This window comes from Lathyrus oleraceus, chromosome 5, assembly GCF_024323335.1.
Source record: "Lathyrus oleraceus cultivar Zhongwan6 chromosome 5, CAAS_Psat_ZW6_1.0, whole genome shotgun sequence".
Lineage (NCBI taxonomy): Eukaryota > Viridiplantae > Streptophyta > Magnoliopsida > Fabales > Fabaceae > Lathyrus > Lathyrus oleraceus.
Genome location: NC_066583.1, coordinates 12,531,617 through 12,547,154, shown reverse-complemented (window position 1 = coordinate 12,547,154; position 15,538 = coordinate 12,531,617).

Sequence of the window (15,538 nt, the reverse complement as noted above, 5' to 3'; positions counted from 1 at the left end):
TGATGAGATGAGTGTGGGTATCCTTTAGGTGAACATTGTTGTGTTAATGCATGTTATTTAAGAGTCATGCATTTTGGTGTACAGGCTACAGTCCAATTTTGGTGAGCCTTGATTCTATGGTGATAGATCGTATACGAGTAGCTAATTCCTATTATGGGGGATTAATGAAGTGTTACCTATGTTGATGGTAATAAGTTTTGGTGAGCCTCGATCCCATTGTGATGGATCGGTTGCGAGTAGTTAATTCCTATTATAGGGGATTGGTGAAGTGTTACCTATGGCGATGATAGCGATTTTGGTATGCTCCGGTTCCAAGAGAGAATCGATCCTATGATGGGGATCATGGAGTGAGATGAACCTGAGTGTTCATATTTGGTACCACATGCATGTCGAGTCGTTGTTGAGTATATTGCATAAGTGTTGCATTTGTATTGGTTGTTATTGGTGTGTTGTTGGATGTGATGTTGTTGCATATGATGTTAATGATAATTGAGATGTGGTTTTGTATGATGTTAATGATAATTGAGATGTTGTCGTGTATGATGTTAATGATAATTGAGATGTTGTCGTGTATGATGTTGATTGTGATTTGGATGTAAGAATGTGATATATTTTGTGCATGATTGTGTAGATGTTGTACTCTACTCTTCATTCTATATCATTATTATTGAAATGAATTCTCACCCCTTCCGTTTGAATGTTGTCTTTACATGGGCATCGTACAGATACTCAAGAGTAGTATTGCTGAAGTAAGTGGAAGGTAGCTCTTGGATTACTTCTTTATTTTGTCGCTTTTACTAGTGGTACCTTGCTCGGATCATGTAACATCGAGTTAGGTTAAACGCTTATTTTATTCCTTATGTCTTATGTTGAAGTCATAAGACTAATTTTGTTGTTGAAAATTCTTAAGATGTTGAGTTGATTGATTACAACTTTGTTATTTTGTTATTACAATTGAAGTTGAGACTAGATGTTATTACTTGCTTTATCTTCCATAATTATGGTGATAATTCCGCTGCGATGATACTTTAAAATGGAGGTGAGCGTGCAATGATAAGTTATGAATGTCTTATCATGTGAATATATAATACCGATCAAATGAGATGGATGTCGTGTAAATATCCCATGTATGATTCAGATAAGTTAGATGTCGTGTAAACATCCTTATTACAAATATGTGTATTGAAATTTACTGTTGAAACCCGTGTTACGGAGCAGGTCATGTGTGTTATGAATGTGTTACACCCTACATGATTTTATTTTATATTTAATTTATAAATTATGTGCAGGATTTAGGGTGTTACAACGTCAATGGTTTCAACAGTGTTTGTAGGTTCAATCCTGACACTGTGTCATCCACAAACACCGACACCAACAATAGTGGGAACTTCTGGGCAACATATGTGTAAGATCCTAATTTTGACCCTAAGATCCCTCATGGCATCATGTTATTGCACAAGTGCATTGCCTCAGGGATCATTAGCATGTTTGGCTCCTTAACCCTAGGGTTAGGACTTGTTTGAGTGATTTGAGATCACCAAGCATGCTTGTATTGTATGTTATTGCTTTTCATATTTGATTACTAACCAAAAGCACAAAAATATGTCACTAACTCTTTTTGTTTTGAAGCTCAAGAGATCATGTGCTCCACAATGCTCCTAGGAGGCTCCTAAACACAATGCAATGGCTAGATGAAGGTGAGGAAAGGCATGACAATGGTCCACAAAGTTCCTAATCATCATATATGTCTCCCAAGTATCTCAATTTTCCAATTTTATCAAGATAACCCGAAGGGCTTGAAGATTGGTTCCCAAGGAAACCCTAATTTCACTGTGCTTTGACTGTGCCTTGCCCATGAAGCAATCTCAACCTCTGATCAAATTTAATCAAGGTAAGTTCTTTAATTTATCATTTTATACATATATGATCCTATTTTAGGCCCCTAAATCATTTATTCATCAAGATTGGAAGTTTGACTTTGAAAAGTTGATCAGTTAAGTCATTTGACTAAGTTGAGGTTTAATGAGCTATAATTTTTGATCTGTTTGTCAAATGAAGATGACCCAAAAATAAAAAATGTTACTAAGAACCATATGAACATCTTTAATGTTCATCAAAAATCCATTTAAAGCTTGGAAGGTCATCATTCATTTCAAAACATTATAGGTCATTTTGACTGAAACCCTAATTTTGGGTCAACTTGCCAAGAGTATAACTTCCTCAATTTTTATGATTTTGAGGTGGGACCAAAGGCACTGGAAAGCTTGAGATGTCTACTTAAAATGTTATGTTGGACAAGATTTCATAATCCTAAAATAAATACATTTGATATTGCAAAACATTATAGATCATCTTGGACCTAATTCATTGAATTTGAAAAAGTACCCAACTTCAAATGCCCATAACTTTGTCATAGAAAATCCAAATGATGCAAAATGTGAGTCTAGATTGACCACCTTGAAACAATATACAACTTTGATGTTGGAGATTTTCTCATTTGAAGCTTGTATCATGAGGACATAAGGGTTTAACCAAGCTTACTTTTGGGTTAACTTTTCAAAATGATTTGAACATGTTTTACACTTGAACTTTCCAAGACAGTTTTGATCAATTTGCACATGTCAAATGGTTTTTTTTCCCAAAATGACTTTTGTTCCTTATTTCAAAGGCTTTGCAACCGTTACTCACAATAGTCATTTGGATCTACCATTTGGGAGATTCGAATTTCTTTTCATTTATGTGCATTTGTGATATTTTGTGTTAAAACTTGAAATGCAGGCAGTCTTCACTCCAAGTGCATGACCACATGCCTTCCTTATGATCTCAAAAAGCTTTTTCAGCCATTCATGGGCCTCTCACACGTCCACAAAGGCCCATGCACTCAAACTTTCAAATGACATGCACATGAGTAAAGTGTGATGATTAGATGCATTCAGCTATAAATAGAGGTTGCTTCTCCTTCATTTCACAACCTTTTAGAGATCCCATATGCTGTTGCACTGAAACCATACCCTCACCAAAGGAATCATTCACCATTTTTTTCTAGATTTTCGAGCTTGAAATTCAGTAACATTAGCTAAGTTTCAAAGCTAGATTCCTTAGCCAATCATCTTCCCTACACTCAGAGATCAAAGAGGAGCAAGAAGTTTGAAGAATTCGTGGCCAGAAGCTCACCATTTTGAAGGTATAAACTCAAACTGTTTGGATCTGAAACTCATAATTCAATGTAGTATTCTTGTGTTTTTGAGGTCCTCTGAAATCCTCATACTTGAGGCAAGTTGTTGATGCATTCAATTTACCATTTCATGAACAATTCGTGTGGACACCATGATTTTCTATTTCATATTTCTCTCAATATAGGAAGGATGAAAGGAATCTAATGGTACAGTGATGATCTACACCACACGAGCTTCATTTCCATGTCCTTGTTTTCCATTTTTGCTGAGATTTATTTTTCTGCAACTTCTGGCCAGAATTTGTTGGTTGGCCGGAGAAGACGGTGGTTTCCACCGCCACCACCACGTGTGCTGCTCATGGCCCTTGGATCTCTCTCTCTCACGATCTAATCTCACACGTCCTTTTTAATTACTTATTTTAGTGCATTATGTTGCACTGTTGACTTGAGCCTACAGTGCATCATCAGATCCAAGCCATGCAGTGTGCCACGTCAATTAATGAATTGGATCTAGTGGCTCAGCATTTTTCGTTTATTTCATTTTTCTTTTATTTTCTTTTAATTCATTCCATTTTCAATAATTCATTAAAAATTCATATGAAGTCAGAAAAATATGGGACCAATTTTGAAATTTTTCTTGAAAAATCTAGTTTCATATTATGATTTTTAATTATTTTTGTGACTTAATTTGATATTTTTCATGAATTATTTGGTTTTTAATGATTTTAATTCATTTTAAAATACTTTCTGACTTTAAAAAAATACAAAAATATTTTCATAACATCTATGGATCATGATAAGTCAATGAAAAATAGTCTCAATAATTTCTTGTTTGTTTTGAGATTATTTGAGATTTTAATTCATATTATTCTATTTTTGATTATTTTTAATTGATTTTAATTACTTTCTGACTTAAAAAATTTGTGAGAAAATTAGTCAAAGCTTGTTTGACTATGTTGAACCTATGAAAATTTAATTGGACTTATTGAAGTTGTTTTGAATTGAATTAGAGGTTCAACCTTGTTTGTTTATTTTTTATTTATATTTTCTTTTAATTCAAAAAATACCAAAAAAATATTACTGACTTCTTGACTTGTTATATTGATTCTTCTTCTGTTTGGTGTTGACCAAGGTTGAATTGATTCAACTTTGATCAAATTCATTGGATCTTGTGGTTTGAAAATCCTTAAGGATCATCACCTAGAAAGATGAATGAATTTGATCAAGGATGAGTTATCCCTTGATCAATTGGGACTGGTTGTTGACTTCTTACCCCCTCCCTTTCATCTTTATCCCTTTCTTTCCCTCAATGGCCAATGAGTTAAAGTCTTGAGGTTGGTCTTGACAAATAGAAGTTTAATCTTCTTTGATCCAAACCAAATTCAACTTGATCCATGATCAAGTGAGTTATTTTGTGTCAAAGATAAGTTACTTCTTGGTCAAGCAAATAACCAAAAGTCAATACAAGGCCCTTCCCCTTTGTTTGGCATGGCAAGTTTATGGAGCTTGGCTTACTAGTCATGATCTCTAACTTGTGTTCTTTGCCCATATTCTTATTGACCGGCCTCAGATAGGTGTGACTACTATATTAGTCCACTTACGATTGCTTAACATAGCGCTACATTATCTTATGACAAGCTAACATAACTCTACTAACTACTAAGTTTAATTTGAGCTTTTAAATTCTTGTCATTTACTTTTAATGTCATTTATTTCTTGCTCGTTATTCATCTTGATTTTCATCTTTGCTCATTTGAGCACATATTTTATGTTTGTCATTTTTCTTTTGCTCATTTGAGCCCATTATCGTGTAAATATATTGCTATTTTGTGTTATTTGTGTTTGTTTTGATGTGAACCAAAATACAAAAGGAGAAAGGACTTAGAATTAGGATTTACCCATGCTTAAAGGAGTTCAAGAGCAACTAGGCCTCATGCCTTTAGAATGCAAAATGTGTTGAAGAGCAACTAGGCCTCATGCCTTTAGAATGCTAAAATTCAAGGTTGACCTCAAAGGACTTCTCCTCAAACTTATTCTTTGTCCATTCCCTTTATTATGTTATGAGCCTTTTGATGTGTGCTTTTGTGTGATAGGAACCTCATCTTAAGATTGAGAAAAGAGGACCATTGTCATGAGTAGCCAAGTTAAGAGCCAAGCCAAATGGAGATCCTAGGAGCTTGAATTCAAATTATTAATTGCTTGTTTTGTGTGCTAAATCCAAAGGAAAGGAGCATCTTGAGTCATCTCTATGACTCCAAGAAAAGGAACTCCAAGGGTTATCTCTCCCCTTTTATCTTTGTATGCTTTAGGAATAACCCTTCTCTCTTCTCCCCACTCTAACCAAGCCAAAAATCATTTTCAAAACTTTGACTTTATTTCAAATTAGAAACCTAGGCCTTAAGCCTTTGACTTTTCAAAAACCATTTTCATAAATACTCATTGTAAATAAACTTTAATCCAACTTTGACCTCATTTTGTAAATAAATTTAACTTGTAAATATAACCCATTTCAAGTTGTTTTGTGGTTCCAATGGCCACTTGTTTCACTCTTTTCAAAAACATTAGTCATAGGTTTGAGTTATCATAATGGTTGATGTAAATCTCACGTCATCCTTAGTGTTGGATTATAAGCCTTCCATGCTTATTATAGGGTTAGCCCCTCACTAACATGTTGAAGCCTTTCTCACATGGTGGATTGTTGGTTTAGGTTGAATTTTCTCCCTTTGATAACAAAAGACCTTAAGGCTTTTGATTAAAATCAATTCACCAATCTTTGAAATTTTTACCACGAACTACGAGGTTTCGATCCTCCTTTGTGATGGTACGTAGGCAATGGATTCATCCATTCAAACAACAAAACTTGTAAATATAATCTATTCTCTTCTCATCCCTCCCATCTTTTGCTCAAATATTTTCATAAATACCAACCTATAATACATATTTGCAAAAAGAGGTTCCCTTAGAGTACTAAGGATGTTTTGGGTGCGTAAAACCTTCCCATTTCATAACCAACCCCTTACCTAGATCTCTGACATTTTTATTCATTTTTTATTTGAAAAACTTCTTACTTGGCTTTTGTTCGCTTTTTAGCCTTTCCTTTGGACAAATAAAAGTGCGGTGGCGACTCGAATTGCATGTTGACTTTTGGTTTAGTCAATAAACTTAAAGGTAACGAAAACTCCGCTACAAAAAAGTGGCGACTTTGCTGGGGAAAATGTTGCCCCGTGGGTTTAGCCTACTTTTTGCTTGTATGTGTTATATGTTTATATTTGTTTGTGGCATATTTTTGTGCAAATTTGGGATAAATGTATAGTTTGTAATGTATGAATTGCTTGACATATTAATTGCTTGTATGCTTGGTGGTTTCTTGTGAGATGAGTTCTATACCCGAACTCGAGTGCACTTATGATAGGAGAATGACATAGTCTTGTTGACTTGTGTGGAGTTATTCCTTAACAAGTTAACTTGCAAGCCCATTCACTTGGTGAAGGTTTTTATTGGGATCACTAATGTCACACGAGTAGTCGTGGTTAGGCATTACTCTTTCCAATATGAACCCTAGAAACCAAGGACCTTAGATACCTAGCCCATCTCGGCCTATTTTAGGACGTAGTGCGAAGGTCGTTCAAGTGTAAGACTTGATGCGATTGTTACACGATACTACACTCATAAGAGTCCCTCTTGAGAATATTTTTGGAGGACGAGTAGTTGTTTTATCCGATAATATCTAAAAGATGGGATGATGACTATGGGAACCTTTTAGAACATGATTGTCAAGTTTAACCATAGTACACTCCCGTTGGGTGGTTCTTAACCGAGACTCCATGCTCATGACTTACAACAAACCTGTGATTCGCGGTCGATCCGTTCTCGTATATCCTCAAAATCAATGGAACTTGGGTGTTGATAAGGTGTAAACCATAATCCACCAAAATGGATGATTGATATTGACGATGACTTGAGCCATCCCGTGACCTTTGTGTGGTGTGACTTGCTTGATCCTTGAGTGTGTTTGTTGCATCCATGCATTCATCCGCATTCATGTCATCGACAATAAGATTTTTATAAGGAAATTAAAAGGTTTATTTGCAAATTTTGAGACATGGATAAGCAAAGAAGGAATACGAAGAAGTACAGTTTCAGATAACTCGACTTGAGAGAGTTAAGACGTATGACATATTATGTATTAGAGCCCTTGGAGTTCAAAGCTCGCCATGGGAAGCTTCTAGCTATTCTCTCTACCAAAGTGGATGAGGGTATGATGAGTGTGTTGGTGCAGTTCTACGATCCTCTGTATCGGTGTTTCACCTTTCCGGATTTCCAGCTTTTGCCTACTTTGGAGGAGTACGCTTATCATGTGGGTATACCTATTCTTGACTGATTGCCGTTCAGTGGTTTGGAGAAGATTCCGTCTTCTCAAGAGATTGCTGACATGCTTCATGTGGAGGTATCCAATATTATTTCCAATATGACTACCAAGGGTGGAATTCAGGGTCTCCCGTCTGATTTTCTGATTGCCAAAGCTACCTTGTTTGGGAAGGCCATGAGTAAGGAAGCTTTTGAAGCCATATTTGTACTCCTCATCTATGGGCTAGTGTTATTTTCCAACATCGACAACTTCGTGGATGTGAACGCTATTAGGATTTTCTCTTCTCTTAATTCCGTTCCGACTCTATTGGGTGACACTTATTTCTCTTGGCATACGAGGAATGCAAAGGGTGGTGGTTCCATTGTATGATGCCTGCCTCTGTTGTACAAGTGGTTTATTTCGCACTTGCCTCAGACGATTGCCTTCAAGGAGAACAAGGGATATCTACGGTGGTCTACGAGACTTATGTATCTCACTAATGATGATATCTCTTGGTATAATCGTGTTTATGATGGCATTAAGATTATTGATTCTTATGGTGAGTTCTCCAACGTACCTCTTCTTGGTACATGTGGTAGAATTAACTACGACCCTGCTTTGGCTCGCCGTCAGCTTGGGTTCCCCTTAAAGGATAAACCTAACAACATTTTGTTGGAAGGCTTATTCTTTCAAGAGGGTAAAGATCCCCAAAACCCGAAGGATAGGATGGTCCGCGCCTGGCGCAAGGTTCATAGGAAAGGGAGGAATGAGCTTGGTCCGAGGAATTGTGTTGCTTTGGAGCCTTACACCTCTTGGGTAAGGAAGGGAGCCCTCGAGTACCGTATGCCGTATGAGTATCCGAGACCTACCCCTATGGTTATGGTTGGGCCTTAAACCCTCCCTAATCAAGGAGTAGAGGAGTTGAGAGACGAAGACTGTTCGCGTGCTTGGGTTCGTGAGCGTGAGGAGCTTCTTCAGTAACTCAAGGATAAGGATGCAATGATCGAGTTTCTAGAGCATCAGGTTATTGATGAGCCCGATGATGTAGTTACTTCTCTCCTGCCTCACTCGTCTAGGTTTTGGAAGAAGAGATATGATTAGCTCACCAAGGAGAAAACCGACATGGAAGCAACTTATGAGAGAGAGGTGAAGAGGCTTCGTGTGACATATCTTCCGATCCCGAAGGCTTTAGACGACTGTTTCTAGGGCTCCATAGGATGTTTATTCTCCTTTTCGCTTGTATTGTATTTGGTTACCGAAACTGTACTACTTCTTTGGTGTAAAAAGTTTCCAAATATTATATTGCTATGAGTATTCCACACATGTCTCAAAAAGTTAAATATTTTCAAGATGTTTGCAAATAGATCTTTATAAAGTTCCTCCGATAAAAAACAAAAAAACATATGCATGAGCATTGCATGCATCATATGCATAAGCATGTTTTGGTTCCGAGCTCTTGATACAGTGGTCTAACTCTTTGCTCTTCATTTATTTTGAAGACAAGCTGACGCATTCGTACCGCACTCGCGCAAACGTCAAAGCAATGGCCGAATAACTAGAGAACGAGAACAGAGAACTCAAAGAAGAAGTCAGCCGATTATCTACTTTAGTGGAGTCTATGCTCCAAGCTCAGAAGCAAGCTGTAAATGTGCAAGCGTCTGCGTCCAATCAAGCGCCAGAGATAGCTCCTACCTCTATACCAGCCCCTGCTATGGGATCAACAATGTTATGCCTTCTGGTTACCCTTGGGGAATGCCCCATAATTTCATGCCCGAAGGACATCATCCTTAAGTGCAAGTTCAACCGACATCTAGCCCGGTCCCTATGGTGCCACCCCCGGTGGTTAATTCTGTTTCTACTCCAGCTCTCATTCCTCAAGTCTGTGTTGACGAGACTATCTACCATTCCGAGGCCTTTGAGAACCCGGATGTGTATGACAAGTTAGATGAGATGAGAGACCAGTTCTCTGACTTGAGGAAGGAAATGAAGGCCCTTCGAGGGAAAGACTTGTTTGGGAAGAGCGCCTCTGAGCTCTGTTTGGTCCCAAATGTAAAGATTCCGATGAAGTTCAAGGTCCCAGACTTTGAAAAATACAAAGGGAATAACTGTCCGCTCAGCCATTTGGTCATGTATGCTAGAAAAATGTCTACGCATACCGACAATGATCAACTGCTCATCTATTATTTTCAAGACAGCCTGTCTGGCGCTGCCTTGAAATGGTATATGGGTCTTGACTGTGGCTCTGTGCGCACTTTCAATAACCTCGGTGAGGCTTTCGTAAAGCAGTACAAGTACAACGTGGACATGGCTCCGGACAGAGATCAACTGAGGGCGATGTCCCAAAAAGATAAGGAAAGCTTCAAGGAGTATGCCCAGAGGTAGAGAGAATTGGCAGCTCAGGTAGTGCCACCATTGGAGGAGAAGGAGATGACAAAGATCTTTTTGAAGACTTTGAGCTCTTTCTATTACGAGTGTATGATTGCTAGTGCTCCCTCGGACTTTACCGAAATGGTAAATATGGGGATGAGGCTAGAAGAGGGAGTCCGGGAAGGACGTCTGTCCCGCGATGATAATTCTTCGGCAAAGAAATATGGAGGATTTTCCAGAAAGAAGGAAGGGGAGACTCATGCTATATCTTCCCATAGTAAAAGAAGACCCTCTGTAAGGAGGAAGGAAGTACGACCAACTGTCAACCAACACCAGGTGGCTCATATAGCACCTGCTTTCAAAGAAGCTCAACAACCACAACAACAATCTCGTCCACAACAACAGGCTTAACAGCCTCGTAGCAACAATAACAATAACAACACCAACAATTATGAGAGGAAGAGGGTGACTTTTGACCCGATTCCTATGACCTACGCTGAACTATACCCTTCCTTGATTGATAGGAAGTTGATAACTCCACGCGATCCTCCTGCTGTGCCAGCCAATCCTCAATGGTGGTACAAGCCTGAACTTCATTGTGTGTATCATTCCGGTGCGCCCGGACATGACGTGGAGAACCGCTTTCCGTTAAATACCAAGGTGCAAGACCTTGTGAGGAGTGGGATACTATTCTTTGAGGATGTAGACCCCGAATGTTAAGAAGAACCCATTGCCCGAGCATGGGAAGGCGGCTGTCAACATGGTCCAGGGTTTCCCTGGCAAGTATAAGGTCCTTTATGTGAATGATATAAGGCAGTCCCTAGTAGAGATGCATAGGCTGTTATGTGAGCACAGTCACTATGAGCACAATCACGATAGGGGCCATGTGTGCACTGTCAATGAAAGAGGATGCCGCAAGATATGAAGGGACATCCAAGAGATGCTAGACCAAGGGATGATCGAGATACTTCAAAATCGTGATGAGGATGAAGTTGATGTCATTACCCCTGTGTTCAATATTCTTGATCCTGTTGTCATCAAGTATGATGGCAGCAAAAGGAAGGTGGTGTCAACTCTTATGATAAAGCTAGCGGGCCCTGTCCCGTATGTGTCAGATAAAGTGGTCCCATACCGTTACAATACTGTTATGCTGGAAGATGGGAAGGAGGTGTCGTTGCCCTCAACCTCTGTTGTAAGCATATCTGATGTTAGTGGAGTGACCCGTAGTGGTCGTGTTTTCTCGACTCAGCCGAAATCCCATGAAAACGTCGTGAAGAGAGGTGTTGTTAGTTCTGCCGGTCCCGTAGGGACTTCTTCTTCAAATCACTCCATTCCTGCAGTGAAGGGTGTTGACCCTATTATTGTCAAAACTGATAAAGCTCCTATCCTAGTTGGCCAGTCTGGCATATTGAGAGAGGATGGTGATGAGATGCTGAGGCTCATCAAGAGGAGCGAGTACAACATTGTGGAGCAGTTGCTTCAAACTCCATCAAAGATATCTGTCCTATCTTTGTTGATGAATTCAGAGCCCCACCGCGAAGCGTTGCAAAGGGTGTTGGACGTGGCATATGTGGATCACGATGTCACAATTGAACAGTTTGATAGCATTGTTGCGAATATAATTACCTGCAACAATTTGAGCTTCTGCGATGATGATCTTCCCGAGGAGGGAAAAGACCACAATTTGGCCTTACATATCTCTATGAACTGCAAAGATGATGCCCTGTCCAATGTGTTGGTGGACACAGGGTCATCACTTAATGTATTGACAAAGTCCACTCTCACCAAACTTTCATATCAGGGGCCTCCCATGAGGCAGAGTGGAGTGGTAGTAAAAGCTTTTGATGGATCGCGCAAGACCGTAATCGGTGAATTAGATCTCCCGATCAAGATTGGACCTAGTGATTTCCAGATCACTTTCCAAGTTATGGACATACATCCGTCATACAATTGTTTACTTGGTAGACCATGGATTCACAAGGCAGGCGCCGTGACGTCCACCTTACTCCAAAAGTTGAAGTTCATCAAGAACAAGAAGTTGGTGGTGATAGGGGGGAGAAGGCTCTCTTGGTCAGCCATTTATCTTCCTTTTCCTACATCGATGCTGAGGATGAGGTTGGAACTCCATTCCAAGCCTTATCTATTGTTGAGCCTTCTAAGAAAGGACTTTCTTCATTTGTCTCCTACAATGGTGTGAAGTTGGCCATCGAGCATGGCGCAACTGATGGTTTGGGGAAAATGATAAAGATGGAAGATAATAAATCTCGGGCTGGTATAGGGTATTCTTCCGGTGCTTCTAATGATCGTGGGATGTTTCAGAGTGGAGGTTTCATCCACACCAATGGAGATCAAGAAGCTGTTGCCATCATCGAAGAAGGTGAAGAGGAAGACCTCAGCAACTTTGTCATACCTGGCGGGATCTGCAATAATTGGGTCGCTGTGGATGTTCTAACAGTTATCCATAAGTCAACGTAATATGTTCATTCTTGTTTAAAAACCCTTCTCCCATGCCAAAGGGAGAAGTGAAGACATTGTTGGCATAATTTGTTAATACAATGATATTCATTCAATAATCGCATGTTAAATGTTTGTTTTCCAAATTATTTTTCATTTTTTGCTTTTTGCATGAAATTGGTGATCACCATAAAACCCTAAAAAAGAGAATAAAATCAATTTTTCATCTGCATAATGATTTGCCTTGAATTCTGAAATCTCTTTTATATACTCAAAATCATTATGCAGGTTGATCAAACCCATTGAACATAATGATCCAACATCATCTCCCAACTTTGAATTCCCTGTATTTGAGGCAGAAGAAGATGATGTTGAAGAGATTCCTGATGAGATTACCCGTCTGCTTGAGTACGAGGAGAAGATCATTCAGCCACATCTTGAGAATCTAGAAACAGTCAACTTGGGGTCTGAAGATTGTATTCGGGAAGTGAAGATTGGGCCACTCCTTGAAGATTCTGTTAGGAAGGGGTTGATTGAGTTGCTACGAGAATATGTCGACGTCTTTGCCTGGTCGTATGAAGACATGCCTGGTCTAGATACTGATATCGTGCAACATTTCTTGCGGTTGAAGCCTGAGTGTGTGTCTGTGAAGCAAAAGCTCAAAAGAACTCATCCTGATATGGCAGTAAAGATTAAAGAAGAAGTTCAGAAGAAAATTGATGCGGGGTTTCTGGTGACTTCCACATATCCTCAATGGGTGGCCAATATTGTGCCTGTACCTAAAAAAGACTGAAAAGTCCGAATGTGCGTGGATTACCGCGACTTGAATAAAGCTAGCCCAAAAGATGATTTTCCTCTACCACACATTGATGTGTTGGTAGACAATGCGGCTAAATTCAATGTCTTTTCATTTATGGACGAATTTTCTGGTTATAATCAGATTAAAATGGCACCCGAGGATATGGAGAAGACAACATTCATCAGACCTTGGGGAACATTCTGTTATCGAGTGATGCCCTTCGGTTTGAAGAACGCCGGAGCCACGTATCAACGTGCTATGACTACCTTGTTTCATGATATGATGTACAATGAGATCGAGGTGTACGTCGACGATATGATTGTAAAGTCGAAAACGGAAGTTGAACATGTAGAACACTTGCTGAAGCTTTTCCAGCATTTGAGGAAGTACAAACTCCGCTTGAATCCGAACAAGTGTACATTTGGAGTCCGTTCTGGCAAGTTATTGGGCTTTATTGTCAGCGAGAGAGGTATTGAAGTTGATCCTGCCAAGGTCAAAGCAATACAAGAGATGCCTGCACCCAAAACTGAGAAACAAGTCTGAGGTTTTCTTGGCCGCTTGAATTACATTTCGAGATTTATATCCCACATGACTGCCACATGTGCGCCTATATTCAAGCTCCTCCGGAAAGATCAGTGTCATGATTGGACCGAGGATTGCCAAAAGGCCTTTGACAGTATCAAAGAGTATCTGTCCGAGCCTCTGATTTTATCTTCGCCTGTTGAAGGGAGACCATTGATTATGTACTTGATAGTGCTTGATGATTCCATGGGTTGTGTCCTTGGTCAACAAGATGAATCAAGAAAGAAAGAATATGCAATATACTACTTGAGTAAGACGTTCACTGACTGTGAGTCTCGATACTCAATGCTTGAGAAGACATGTTATGCTTTGGCTTGGGCTGCTAAGCGTTTACGCCAGTATATGTTGAATCATACAACTTGGTTGATATCCAAAATGGATCTGATCAAGTATATATTTGAGAAGCCTGCTCTAACTGGGAGAATTTCCCGTTAGCAGATGCTGTTATCTGAGTATGATATTGAGTATCGATCTCAAAAAGCCATTAAAGGTAGTATCTTGGATGACCATTTGGCGCATCAACCAATTGAAGATTATCAGTATGTGCAATACGACTTCCCTGATGAGGAGATTCTGTATTTGAAAATGAAAGATTGTGATGAGCCTACGCTCGATGAAGGGCCAGAGCCTGGTTCCCGGTGGGGTATGGTGTTCGATGGTGCTGTCAAGCAGTATGGAAATGGTATTGGGGCAGTGATTATTACTCCTCAAGGCACACACTTTCCTTTTACAGCAAGGCTAATTTTCAAATGCACGAATAATATGGCAGAATATGAGGCCTGTATTATGGGTTTGGAAGAATGTGTTGATCTTAGGATCACACATCTTGATGTTTATGGCGATTCGGCCCTTGTTGTTAATCAGATTAAGGGTGAATGGGAGACGAATCAGCCTGGCCTCATCCCATATAGAGATTATGCGAGGAGGATTTCAACTTTATTTACTAAAGTTGACTTTCATCATATTCCTCGAGATGAGAATCGGATGACGGATGCTCTCGCTACGCTTGCTTCAATGATTGCTGTCAATTATTGGAATGAAGTCCCAAAGATTACCGTGATGCGCTTGGATAGACCAGCTCATGTGTTTGCAATTGAGGAGGTGAAAGATGATAAGCCATGGTATTATGATATCAATTGTTTTCTCCAAATTCATACTTACCCTCCTGGGGCATCTGTTAAAGATAAGAAGACTTTGAGGAGATTATCTGACAGTTTCTACCTTAATGGTGATGTGCTTTACAAGAGGAATTTTGACATGGTTCTGCTCAAATGCGTGGATAGACACGAAGTAAACCTGTTGATGACTGAAGTCCATGAGGGTTCATTTGGTACTCATTCCAATGGACATGCCATGGAGAAAAAGATGTTGAGAGCAGACTACTATTGGCTGACAATGGAGTCTGATTGCTGCAAATACGTAAAGAAATGCCACAAGTGTCAGATTTATGCGGATAAAAAACATATTCCCCCGACACTTCTGAATGTTATTTCCTCACCATGGCCTTTCTCCATGTGGGGAATTGAGATGATTGAGCCTAAGGCGTCAAACGGTCACCGTTTTATTCTCGTAGCCATAGAATTGGCACAAGACTTTGGACAAAATCCTATGGGCCTGTTGAACGTCCCCAAAGGAAGCAACAAATTCGACACCTTTTCAACTAAAATTTGGGCACAATGCTATATTACCATTAGAGATCTGTTTGCAGTTTGTCAAAGTACAACGCCAAAATGATATCCAGTCGGAACAATATTGGGAAATGATGTTCGACGAACTGGTCGATTTGGACGAAGAAAGATTGGTCGCGGTGGAA